The sequence below is a fragment of the Trachypithecus francoisi genome, unplaced genomic scaffold (assembly GCF_009764315.1).
Source record: "Trachypithecus francoisi isolate TF-2019V2 unplaced genomic scaffold, Tfra_2.0 Lachesis_group4, whole genome shotgun sequence".
Taxonomy (NCBI): domain Eukaryota; kingdom Metazoa; phylum Chordata; class Mammalia; order Primates; family Cercopithecidae; genus Trachypithecus; species Trachypithecus francoisi.
Window position 1 is genome coordinate 140,338,408 of NW_022681469.1, and position 13,674 is coordinate 140,352,081.

Consider the following 13,674-nt stretch of genomic DNA (forward strand, 5'->3'; position numbering starts at 1 on the left):
ACTAAACCATCATTTCTCAGTAGGAAAAGGGCAATGACCTTTGCCCTGTCCCTACAGTTTCCCCAGATTTGTGAGTGAATAAATGAATAAATTAATGACTAATGATGAAACCCTCTTTCAAACGTTTATTCATAATGAAGATTTTCCTACATCCTTACCCCATCAGAACTTCTACCTCTTCTGCCCTTCCTCCTGCCCCGACTCCTCTTGCAGGGGTGCAGTCATCTGTCTGAAACAAATATTTCCTCTCCTTTATTCCATCCCTGATTCCCACCCTGTCCTGACTGTAAACCATCCTCCACCAAAACCAAGGCCATGTCGTGCGTCTTCCAGGTACTTTTCTAATTAAGAATCAGGTGCCTGCTGCAAAAGTTCAATGATACATTGTTTAAATTCCCCATCATTCCATGTCAATGCATCCTTGCTTGCCAAAACCTTGGCATTGAATGCTAGCTCCCGCTTTGTGCAGTAGAATGTGCTGCTCACATTCTCCTTAGCTCTGGAGAACACGTTAATGGGTAAATGACTCTCACTGGTCTGTCTGATGAGAATGTTCTGCCTTCACATTGACGCAAGCAGAACAACTGATCTCTCCGGTTTTGTGCTTGTCTTACCATCAGGTGACCAGACAGGGCCTCATCAGTTACCCCCAAAGATCCTGAAATTCAGATATCTTTTGTGTTTAATCTGTTGTTTTGACTGGTGTAACTCACAAACAATAACAGCATGGGAGAGCAGAGGGGCCACAGCTTTGCCTCTGGACAGAGAGCCGGTTGAGCTGCTGTAGAATTCCAAGGCTTAACCTCTCTGAATTTGGCCTTATTCATCAGTTAAGTGAAGAATAACACCTTAAATCTTGCACAAGCATGGTGAGGACTAACGATGGAAATATAAAACAACCTCACACATGGGGAGGGCTTGCTACTTCATTCAGTAAAAATAAACAACCACTACCACAACCACAAAATAAAAAAACAAACATCGACAATAGTTTCTGATAGCAGCAGAAACTAATATTTGCAGGAGGAAATGTATGCTATGGGATAGGAAATTATAGTTGTTTTTTGCTTTATGAAACATTTCTGTAGCTAAAGATTGATCAATCAAGAAAATTTTTTTCTTACAAATGTCTATATATAATGTTCTATTTTCCCACTTTATTTAAAAATGAAAGATATATGATACAAATATTTAAAAATGAAAATATATCTTAGCTTAATTTAAAAACCATTTGAAAGTGACTAGAGTATCTTTTTCTGTTAAAATTAATCATGATGAATTACTAAGTTACTAAATACACGCTAAATTACTAAATACATAAATTATCTAGTTAATTCTGAGTTATGTCTTCTCTTCTACAAAACTCAAAACAATAACAGGAAATACAGCCTGGAAATCCCCCAAATTTTATCAAGTGTTGCCTCAGTGTTCCATAAACATAATAGTCTCTGAGTAGTTCATATTTGGTTTCCTGGGATCTGATCTCTCTCCTTCTCCTTCCTTCCTTTCTTTACTTGGCTGAATTAAATAGGCACACAATGCATTGGCTGGTATACTATTTGCTGTGCATAACAGAAAAATAATCAGACATGAATTTTGCTCCTAGGGCATCTGCACATAAATTATAGAAGGATATAAGGCCTAAATTACCTGTTAGACTTTTTTAAGTATTTTTTTTTATTTTAGCTTTTTTCCAGCTTTATTGAGGTATAGCTGGAGAATAAGAATTGTATATATTTAAATAAAATATTGTATACATCTAAAGTATACAATTTGTTATGATATATATATACACACACACACATATATATGCATTGTGAAATGTCCATCATAATCCAGCTAATTAAAATTTTCACCACCTTTGTCACTCAGAGCAGCTTTCAATACACTGTGCTTTGAGGCATGAGGGTATTATAGAGGATACGTGTTACATGTTTTGGAGTGCAGTTTGGACCCACTGTCAGAGAAATCAGGGCAACATTGCAGAATTTAACATCTTTTGGAGAATTATAGTGTACATTTGCATATTAAAACCTCCAAAATTTCCTACTCTAAGGAACCTGTTTCGTTTTGCTTTACTGTTTGTTTTGTTTTTGTTCTTTTGAGATGGAGTTTCGCTCTTGTTGCCCAGGCTGGAGTGCAGTGGCGTGATCTCAGCTCACTGCAACCTCTGCCTCCCGAGTTTAAGCGATTCTCCTGCCTCAGTCTCCTGAGTAGCTGGGATTACAGGCATGCACCACCACGCCTGGTTAATTTTGTACTTTCAGTAGAGATGGGGTTTCTCCTTGATGGTCAGGCTGGTCTCACACCCCCGACCTCAGGTAAGCCACCCGCCTCGGCCTCCCAAAGTGCTGGGATTACAGGCGTGAGCCATCACGCCAGGCCTGTTTTTTGTTTTTTTAAGAATTGTTATTGATCTCATAAACTTGTCCAGACTTTGGCTGTGGAAAGCAGAGCCCACACCCAATCTGTAGCTACACACACTCCTCGGAGCGTGCCTAGGTGAGCCAGGGTTGACTACCAGGAGATTCCTCAAAGATTTGGAGTAATAAAGTTAGGAATAGAATACGAATAGGAAGAATGATTTCACTAGTAAGAAATTACTTTTCATAATGTAAAATAAAATGCAAAATTTATGTTTTGGGTGATTTAATGGACACTTAGTGTTTGCTGTGTGCCAGGCGTTGTCCTAAGCATATCACAAGTACAAAGTTGTGTAATCTTCACCAGCCTCCATGGAGTGTATTGTTATCCTCAGTTCCCAGATGAGGAAATTGGAGGTACGGTTGTTAACTCATTTCCCAAGATTTCACCATATCGTGTGTTAGAGAGGCGCCAGCACTCGCCTATCTTATTCTGATTCCTTGCTCTTAGCTGGGTTCTCTTGCCCTTGTGCAATATTGAAATGAGACATGAGGCTGCTAGCACATTCTGCCCCTTAGAGGGCTCCTCCAGGCAGTTCCTCCCAGTCCTCATGACAATGTGTGAACTCTCCCCAATCTCTTGGTCTATTTTAGTGTTCATGTTGGAGAAGCACTAACCCAGAGCATTTCTCTTAGGTGTTTGGAAACATCTGTCTGTCTTTAGAGTTCATTATGCCCCTTTCTCCTCCCCAGGAGATGGTATAATCCCTAAGGACAAGAGCCTTATCATAATCTTTGTTTCTCTCTGGATCAGCTCACAGGATGCCTGTGTGTCATCATGTACTTGTTCACCATGGCCTGAATCAAATTGAGGTTGTCAACAGATAAGGAATCATCTCACTTGCAGATGTCTGCTGATATACTGTATAGTTGTGAGACATCTAGATTCTGTGTTGAAATATCTAATTATTCCAGCTGATAATTGATATGGTTTTAATGTGTCCCCCAAAATCCACGTGTTGAAAACTTAATTCCCAAAGCAACAGTTTTGGGAGGTGGCGTCTAATGACAGGTGTTTGGGTTATGAGAACTCCACTCTCATGAATGAATTCATGTTACCTGTCTGAATTTGTTTTCTGTTGCTTATAACATAATACCTAAAACTGGGTGATTTATAAAGAAAAGGAACTTATTTCTTACAGTTTTGGAGATGACAAGTCCAAGGTCCAGGGACTGCATCTTGTGAGGACCTTCTTGCTGGTGGGGACTCTGCAGAGTCCCAAGGTGGCATAGGGCACCATATGACAAGGGGGCTGATTATGCTAGCTCCGATCTTTTTCCCTCTTCTTATAAAGCCACCAGTTCCATTCCCATGACAACCGATTAATCCATTAATTCCTGAACCCATTAATCCATGAATGGATTACTCTTTTCATGAGGGCAGATCCCTCGTGACCAATCACCTCTTAAAGGCCCCACCTCTCAATACTGCCACATTGGGGATTCAGTTTCTACATGCATTTTTGAGGGGAGAAAGATTCAAACCATAGCACTGCCATAACAAGGACTTTCAGGAGTAAGTTCTCTCTCTCCCACTCTTCTACTATGTGAAAACACAACGATCCTCCTCTCCAAAGGAGGCAGGGCTCAAGGTGCCATCTTGGAAGCAGAGAAACTGGGTCATAATCTGCAGTAGCTTCATATTGAAATTCCAGCCTCCAGAACTGTGAAAGAATAATTTTATATTCTTTATAAATTACTCAGTTTTATGTATTCTGTTATAGCAGCACAAAATGGATGAAGACAGTAGCTATGATGGTTTATTTTATGTCAACTTGACTGGGCTCCAGGTGCCCAGATATTTGGTCAAATATTATTCCGTGTATGTCTCTGAGTGTGTTTCTGGCTAAGATAAGTATTTGAATCCGTGGAATGAGTAAAGTACATGATCCCCCCTCACCAATGTGAGTGGGCGTCATCCAACTCATTGAGGGTCCGAATGGAACAAAAAGGCTGAGTAGGAGGGACATCTCCTGCCTGACTGTTGAATTGGGTGTCTTTTCCTGTATTCAGGCTTGAGCTGAAACATTGACTCTTCCTTGGTTTCAAGCCTACCGATCGTAGATCTTGGCCCTGTCAGGCTCCATAACCTTGTGAACTAATTTTATCTATCTATCTATCTATCTATCTATCTATCTATCTATCTATCTTCCATACTTGCTGTGTTAGTCATGTTAGTCAGGGACCTCCAGGAAACAGACCAATAGGAGATATTAGGAGACAGATGGTTCTGTTTCTGAGAGAGGCCTGACTAATATAGCAGCTTTGGAATATTGTTGACAGAGCGCCCATCCCTCACCTCTTCACTTCCTCCTTTAAGAAGCCATGCCTATGTTGGAGACTGAAGGCAACTTAAAAGTAACACAGGGGATGTGAACAGCCCTAAATACACCTCACCTAATATTCCAAGGTGTCAAGAATTACTCTGGTCGAAGCCTGGCTGAGAGAGAAAAAAATTTCGTGAAAAATTTTAAAGCTGATTTCATAATTATCATGCCCATCTTATCCCAGAATTCCTTTTGTCTCAGAATATTTTGTTTAAAAAAATGGATATTTCTAGTTTGTTCTTTCAGAGATTCCAGCGGTCTTTTATTTACCACAAAGCTGGTAAGTTCAGCACGAAGCAGAGAATAGCCAGTTACACCATATTGAGTTTCATGGGCCTTAATTCAATCAGATAAACTGCGGGTCATGTGGGCACTCTTAAGCAAGGAAAGACACAGTTGGAAAGAACAGAAGCTGCATGCCCGTGCACTGACAGTGATTCAGTCCTGGAGACCTCAATCTGCAGGGATGAGATCACGTAGAAACTTTTACAGTTGGTCCTCTTTCTGAAGGCTTTTAGCCCCTCATATTAATTTTAGGCCTAAAGGATTCTTAATATGGGAGGGACAATCACTGACTGAGGAGAAATAGATATTGTTATGAGTGCAGCTTTCCTCTGGACAAGATAAATTAGGCGCTCATATTCTTGCCCTCTGGGATGTTTTTGGCGATTGGGACTTCTGCAGCTAATTTCATTTTTCTGTTTTGTTGTTGTATGTTTGTTTTGCTGTTGTTGCTGTAGTTTCTACTTCTCTGCCCTTTTGTCTTGATTCTTGGAAAAACTCCTTCCCTTCTTTCAGTTTACTCATTTGTTTTTTGCGTTGCTTTGTTCTTTTTTTAAAAGCTGTTTTTCAGCCCATCTATTGATTTTTTTAAACATCTTTTTAATACCTGCCCATCTTCTCAAATCTCTTTGAAGATACGAATCTTAATTTAAATTTCAAATATATTCCTACTTATTTGTGTTGGTTTCTGATATACATGTGGTGACTTGCATGTGTGCCACTTCTATAACCAAATATCTGGATCTCATAGTTCTTGATGGGTATGAGTTTCTCAGCCCCCGTGGGGCCCAGCACTCAGGACGGGCTGCAGGTGGCCTGGCCTCGTTTCCTCTGGATGCTGGGTGTTCGGAATCTCTGCCTTGCTTCTGAACACCAGCACATTTCTAGAACCTTCTGCAGCTGCCGGTTCCGTTAATGAGTGAGAAGGGGAGGACCTCAAAACCTCATCATTTCCAGTGTGTGTGTTTAACCAAATGCTCTATTTTTTCTAAGATATGACTTTTACTTCTTTAGTGGCTCTCTCAGTGAAACATTAGCTGAAGCTGATGAAAATCTAATTGATTATTGAAGAATCTAATTAATGAAGAAAGGTTTGAATCCATCGAATGAGTAAAGTACATGATCCACCCTCACCAATGTGAGTGGCCATCATTTAACTGGCATCATCTGGTTTCTTCATTAATTAGATTCCATTTGTTTACTCTTCTCCAAGAATTCCTTCTAGTCTCTGCTCCTCAGATGATGCCATTCCTTGCTTTCTGGTTCAGATATAAATTTAAATACATCTTCTAGAATGTTGATAGAGATGGAATTCATCTTAAGACAGGCAACAGGAGCATATGCATTTGTTTTACAAGTTTGATCTATTGTTCTTTCTCCCAAATGGATTCATCTTCTGCTGACCTTCCTACTGTCCTTTACCAATCACAGAAAAGTAGGCCCTAGTTTCTTCTTCCTACAATCTCCACACTTGCACAGGTACACATATATACATAGCACACACACATGCACCCAGGCCACAGCCCCCCTTCTGGCTCTTTCTTAACAGCCATGCTCCGTGGACCGGAGCTCAATTTCCTTTGTGCGGCTCCCACTGCCCCTCGGAAATGCCCCGCGGAGTGTGGCTCGGTTCCTGCTTAGCTGAGCTGGAGGTGGAAGCCTTCAGGCCACGAAAACCCGGGAGTCTCCAGGGCCAGAACCCAGGGTGGTGCAGCTGCTCTCCTTTTCCCTGTCCTTCACGTTCTCAGTCACATCTTTTTATTTAAAAAAGAAAACTTTCACGAATCATAGAGCTATCCTCTTGAACTTTGAAATCAGAGCACTTAAACACCTATTCTCCATTCATTTAATCATGTTAGGGAGCTCCAGTTGCCCCCCTCATCCAACCCTGGCCCACCCTCTATATGTCCCACAGCCACCGCCCACCCAAAGGCCTCTCTCCATGCTGTGATCTTGTTCCATCCCCTCCCTGAGCCCTGAAATTCCTGCTGTGTCATTAAAATTTACCATTTATCTAGGAAGAGGCCAAATGAAATCACAGGTTGCTCAACCCTGTGCAGCTGATGAGCCGTACTTTCCTGGTAGATGCCTGAGCACATGGAGTTCTGCTGGGCTTTGGTGCCGCCCTCCTCTCATGACAGTGGAGATAATGCCTTTACATATCTCCAGGAATTAGCATAGCATGAAACTGCCTGGAGGAACGTTTTCTAAATTAAATGATTTCTAGTCATGGCTTCAAAGAGAGAGACAGAGAAAAATGATTCAGAACCATGTTCCTACATCTTCTACTTTACAGAGCCTTTAATGAGCACCTAATAGTTGCCAGGCCTTTTGCCAAGAGTCTAAGAGGTGGGGCAAGGAAAAATGATATTTAGATGAATTTGTGTTTGAGGCCTTCAAGAAGTTTATGGTAAAGCAGGAATGTTGGTCATATATACACATTAGGAAACTAGAATGTAGTTGTTAAAATAATGAATTGGGAAGCCATTAGGCTGAGGTGGGTTCCTACTGAAGCAAACAGAAACCCAACTCAATGCAAACAGCAAAATGAAACTTCGGGTTAATCAATCGGAAACCACCTACTAACCTCCAAGTAGGAATTTTCCACTTGAACCAATCAACTATTTTCTTTGTCTCTCTTCTGAAATACCTTAATAAAGGTTCCCCCAAGCACTTCCTGGCTGGAGCAGTGAAGAACTTGAAGTCTGAAGCTGCTTGATTCATGAATCTCTGAATGCTCAAAGAAATTATTAACATTTTGGCATACCTAAGTTTACCTTTTAATACAGTGAATGATATAAAAATGGTGCACAATGACAGGGAAGGACAAGATGAAGCTGAAATACCTGAGTCAAGTATGTTACTGTCCCTTCCTTTCTGTCTCACTCAAAGGCCCTCATAATGGCCCCAAGCTGGTGTATCACCCCACCCACTCCTGCCCCATATGGCTCCTCTGTGACCTGAGCTCCTTCCCTCCACTCTGCCTTCTGGATTTCCCATTTGCTGTTCCCTCCACCTGGACACGTCACCCCCTGTGCATGTGTCCCATGGCTCAGAGTCCTCTGTCACAGTAGGTGACTCTGAGTCCCTGGACCCAGACCTTCTGGTGCCTACCCTGCTAGTTTTTCTCTACAGCATGATTCTCCAAAACGTGTGTGTTTACTGTTCTGTTTACCATCCCCTCTCTCCACTGGAATGCAGGTGCCCCACCCAAGGGCACGTCTTACCTGCATCTGGGTGTGTTATCAGGAAACTCATGACGTGTGCCCGCACAGTCACAACCTCTCCAGGACCTTGCACCTAATTTGGCATTCATAATTTTGTGTCTTTTTCCTAAAAACAGTTCCTCAGCCTCAAATGATGTCTTGGGTCTCACAAAAACTCTCTACTTTGCCCATATCCCTGTCGGTGGCTGGCATAGAGAGGTGCTTACTAAATAAGTGGATGAGTGAAAGACTGAGTGGTTGAGTCTAGGAAGGCTTCTCAGAGTTGCTGACATCTGAGCAGCAAGCTGTGAACAAAGGCAGAGAGGCAGGAACAAGATGCTCTGCACAGGGACCCACTGAGCTGGGAGGGGAAAAGTGGCCAGAGCCCCAGGGGGAACATGAGAGGTGGGAAGAGCATTTGCACAGGCAGCACCAGCACGGTGGGAGAAGGGAGGGTAGTGTGGTGTGGTGTTCTCATCACCCGTGAGGGAGAAAGCAGTGACTTCATCCAGGCCTTTCTGACTCTCTCCTTTTCTCATGCTCCAGGGCTCAGGATAGCCCTGAGAAAGGGTTTTCAGTGGTGCCTGGGTAGCCCCCATGTCGTATTCACCCTCACACCATCGTGATTACAGACCACCCCAACCGGGAGACATTCTGGCCTGTAGCATGCTTGGTTTCCATTAGAAACAGAGGCCTGGACTGCTTAAGTTCCACACTGTCTCCTCATTTGAACGTGTTCAAGTCCAGGCCCTTTGAGGCTGGTTCTTTGGTGCCTTTGAAGTCATTTTCCTGGTGCTTTTGTGCAGCCATCTCAACCAGACTCCGGAATTCCCCTTGACCCTAAATGCTTTTCTCCCCACCTTCCTGCTTTCTTTGTTTGTTTCTTCAACCTGCTTCCTTGGAAACTGTGGGTAGGGTGCCGGCATGTACATTACCACTGCTATTGATAGGCACCAAGCCTATTACAACCTAAAGAATGTTCTTCCTCCAAGCACTGCAAAACCATAAACCCAATTGCTGGCCTCTCTGGGATGCTGTTTAAGAAAGGTGAGCCTTGCTCTTGGCTGAGTGTAAAGGATGATTATTTGGGGTTAAAGAAGCTCATGTCGAATTTCTTGCCAGCTGCACAGCCGTGGGAAATCCCCTGAAACTCTCCCAGCCCCGCTATCTCATTGGGAGTGTGAGGACAAACACAGGGCCCATCACGCACGTTGTTGGGAGAGACGAGAGACAGTGGCAATGAAAGTTGCAAACTACAGAAAAACACGAACCTATAAAAAGGCAGTGATTATGTTAGAAAATGGCAAATGTACATTAAAATCAAGCACAGGTTTCTCAACCCATTTCCTAGTGGATGAAAACTTCAAGCGACCATAAGCCCAGCACTGCCATTAAATTACTCTAAAATTCAGTTTGCACCAAAGGGAAGCCTAGAGACATTCTTGTCCCACTAGCTCATTTAACAGTTGGGGAAACTGAGGCTCAATGCAGCTGAGGGTCAGAATGGCTCTTTTGATTGGACACCCCACCTCCTCAGTGAGACTACCTGAAGATGGTGCAGGAAGTGCCCAGTAAGCCCTTGATTCAGGTCATTTACTCAAAGACGGCTAATTTCGTGAATCATGATAGGGCAGGGATGAATGGGCAAGATGGACCCTCAAGAAGCCTTTGACTCATAGAACCAATCCTTGTTGGGAGTTTCACCTGCACTGCCGGGGGAGGGGGAGGAGACCAGCAGCCCCAGACCTCGGTGGCCCTGCACCCTCCTTCATAGTTCACCCCTTCGGGGCTGGGCACCAAGGTGCCTTCCACCTTCAGCATGTGATGTTGTCACATTTTTCTCCTCTGTTCCTGGTTCTCAGACAGTAGCCCTGGTCTCTCCAAACCTGTCATCACCAACTTGTATCCACAGATTGAGGAGAGACTAGTCTTCCAACAGAAGACTCCCAAACACCATTTTAGGAAGGGAGATTATGTCACCGGCCCATCACCAAGGAATAATCCCCAAAGCTGGGCAGAGGCAGCCTGCCCTGACTCACATGTTCTTCTGGCAAGGGAGAAGCAGGCTGCACAGGTCTGTAAGCCAAGTCACTATCACTCCACAGCGAACCTGCCCAGTGGCAGAGGCAGGGAGGAAGGAGGTGCCCCAGGATGGTGAGAGACTGGTTGGGATGGCTGCACTGCACCTTCTGGAAGGAAAGCCTATTTGTCCTCACACTATGCAGGCTGGGAGCCTCCCTCACCTCTCGCAGTGCCCCTTAGCCTCACCTGCCTTTGAACACGCAGGTTCTACCTGCAAGTTTGTCCCTTCCCTCTTGTGTCTAATCAAATCCTCCTCACCTTGTCTGGATTTAGTAGAAATGATGTTTCCTTCAAAAAATTTGCCTGACCCCTTCCCATAAGACCCAATTAGGAGGCATAGCAGCTTCTACTTCCCGTGTCACAAAACTACCATGCTGCTCCTTGGCTGATGAGGCTGCCTGGATGCAAACCCGTGTCCCTGTGCCTTGGATTTCCTACTCTGCCCCAGCCCCTGCCTAGGAAGGACTAGATCCAGCCAGTGAGTGGAAAGCAGCACTTGAAGGGGGCAGCAGGGATCCCGGACACATGACCAGGCCCGTGTGGGGAATGCTGGCCCATCCCCCAGGCTCAGCGTTCTCTCCCAGGATGGCTGGGAAGCAGGAAACCACTGACTGAACTGACATTCTCACAGGATGCCTGTTTGCTCCAGTAAGGAACCGGCTGCTGTAACCACCTGCACATGTTTCTGTAATCATCATATCTCCTCTTTGCAACTTTCTTAGCCCTTGCTTGATCATGACCTTAATTCTGCTCTGCTCCCACCTCTCTGTGAAAAGCCCTGGATCACAGGGCCATGCACGTCCACATATCCCAGGCCCAGCTTCACAAAACCCACTGGGTCCCAAGGAAATGTAGAAATGTAGTCTCTGAGAGGACGACTGCTGGGGATGGACATGGGGAGCCCCCCGACCTGGAAAGACAACAGAAAGGTGTCTTGCTAAACTCACACGGTACAGAGGTGGCTGAACAGGGCCTGTATTAATCAGGTCGGGCTGCCACCACAAAGTGCCACACAGTGGATGGCTGACACATAGGCATTTATTCTCACAGCCCTAGCGGGGGGATGTCTGGGATTAAAGCATCAGCAGAGTTGGTTCCTCCTGAGGCCTTTCTCCTGGGCTTCTAGGTGACCATCCCCTCTCTGTGCCCTCACATGCTCAGTCCTCTGTGTGTGTCTGTGCCCCAATCTCCTCCTTTTATTAGGACGCCAGTCAGGTTGGATTAGGGCCCACCCTAATAACCTCATTTTACCTTTTAACCTTCATTTTACCTATTTAAAAACCCATCTCCACATATTGTCAGATGCTGAGTCCTGGGGGTTGGAACTTCAACATATGAATTGAGGGGACACAATTCAGCCCAAAAGAGGGACCAGGCTGGTGTCCCAGGACCTCCCACAGTGCTCTCCCTCCACTGTCCCTTCATCTTATTCTGGGCACCTTTTTCATACGGCCCAGCTCTTGCAAAAGCTGCCCCTTTCTCTCCCACTGCCACGACCCTTCTTTTCGGTGAACTTCTTTTCCTTCAGGCCTCGCCTCCAGTGCCACCTCCCTCTGGCAGCTCCTGTCTCCTGCGCTGAGTCAGTGGGAGTCAGGCGACAAGGCGGCACTGGCCTCCTTGTGATGCTGGTGCATTGGATGCGTGAGGGGTCTTCTCCCTCTCTTCACTCCTGTAGGGGAGGGAAGACGTTTTCTCCACCATCTGAGGGTTCCATAACTGAGTCTCTGAAAAAGAAATGGACCACAGACAGATTAACAGGAGGAAAGTACACACATTTATTATGTGCATTGGGGCATCACAGGAAAGTAAAGTGAATTCCCCGAAAACCCAGTGAGCTGTAGAAGCCTATATACCCTCTTCATAGTGGGGAAGGGAAGGGGTTTCAGGCAACTTGCGGGAGAGTCATGACTTTGGGGGAAAGATGAGTTGCCCCTTAGGAGAATAGATGATGAGGTCTGTCTGGGTGTGATGTCAGTTTCTAGCCTCCTCCCCTGTGATAAGAGCCTTCTTCCCTAGATAATGAAACTCCCTGGGATGGGATTGATGACAACTGAGTTCCTCTGGGGGCTCTATCTTTGGCTGATTAGAGGAGTTCAGAGAAAGCCTCTCCATGCAGTTGCTGCTTTCCAAGTGCCTTTGGCTTGATAATCAATATACCAAAGCAGCAGGTTTGAGAGTGGCATTCCCTGCACTCCTTCATCCTCAGTGTCTGTACATGATGCATCTCATTTCTTCAGAGCACACTTATGTAGCATATTACTGTCAGAGAATCTGTCTGAAGGTCATTTCACAAGTCATGGGAGTGGAACGTCCTGCAGGACAACCACGTTCCCTAGCCGGCAAGCGAGCCCGGGGCCTCCCATGGACATGTCTGCCTGCGAGTCGGCTGCAGATGTGCCAGGAACTGGTGGAATCTACCTTCCTGGTTTCCCAGAACTTTACTATAAATTCCTGCCTATTGTCAGGAAATGCTATGGAAATAGAAATAAATGAATTGGGAAGGCAGTATCAGTTTCAGGGAACATTGGACTGAGTTGAGAGGATTTTGTTATTTCCCAGGCCATATAGGTTTGCATTTCCATCTTCGGTTCCCTGGTCTAAGGAGAGGAAATTCAATCCTAGTAACTAGCACAGGAGGTTAACATAGATTTTTGGGAATGAAGGAAAATGTGTTTCTGTCCGATGTAGGCAGACTGGAAAAAGACATGGGGAAGTGGGGGCTCAGGGAGCTGATGCCAGTGGCCCCTTGGGGTGAACATCCCATGACCTCACACTGTGATGCTCTCAAATCAGCACAAGCTGCTTCCCCTGGTACACACTGCTGAACCTCCAACACCAAAATTAAATGGCACTGCATGAGGCATGCAGTTTCTTTGGAGAACTGAGCTTTATTTCCAGGAAGAGAAGTTTAAATCCATCAGACATTTATAAGCAGGGCCCTGTGGCATGCCCAGCATCAGAAGGGTGGTTCGAGTTTACGTCCTCCTTCTGCCCTGGAGAGGCTCATGGTTGGATGAAGACATGTAAATATAAAAACTCATCAAAACATGCTGAGGTGCTCATCACGATCAATGAGCTCTGTGCTGTGGGACAGAAGGACAATAAACTAGCACTGTGAGCTGCCACAGCCCTGCGGCCTAGGGTGGAGGGAGGGCTAAGAAGTCAGTCCAAGGAGTTCTGGGCAAATGGAATGACTACAGGCTCCATGCTGTGAAAGACTATTACAGAAATCACACATGGCTGTGCTATTTAAGATGTTTGTGGCTGAAAATGTATAACCTAATGAATACTGGCTGAAACCTGAGCTGCTTCTCACACTTCCAAGGAGGCCCTGAGCTTGGTGGTCTCATGGGC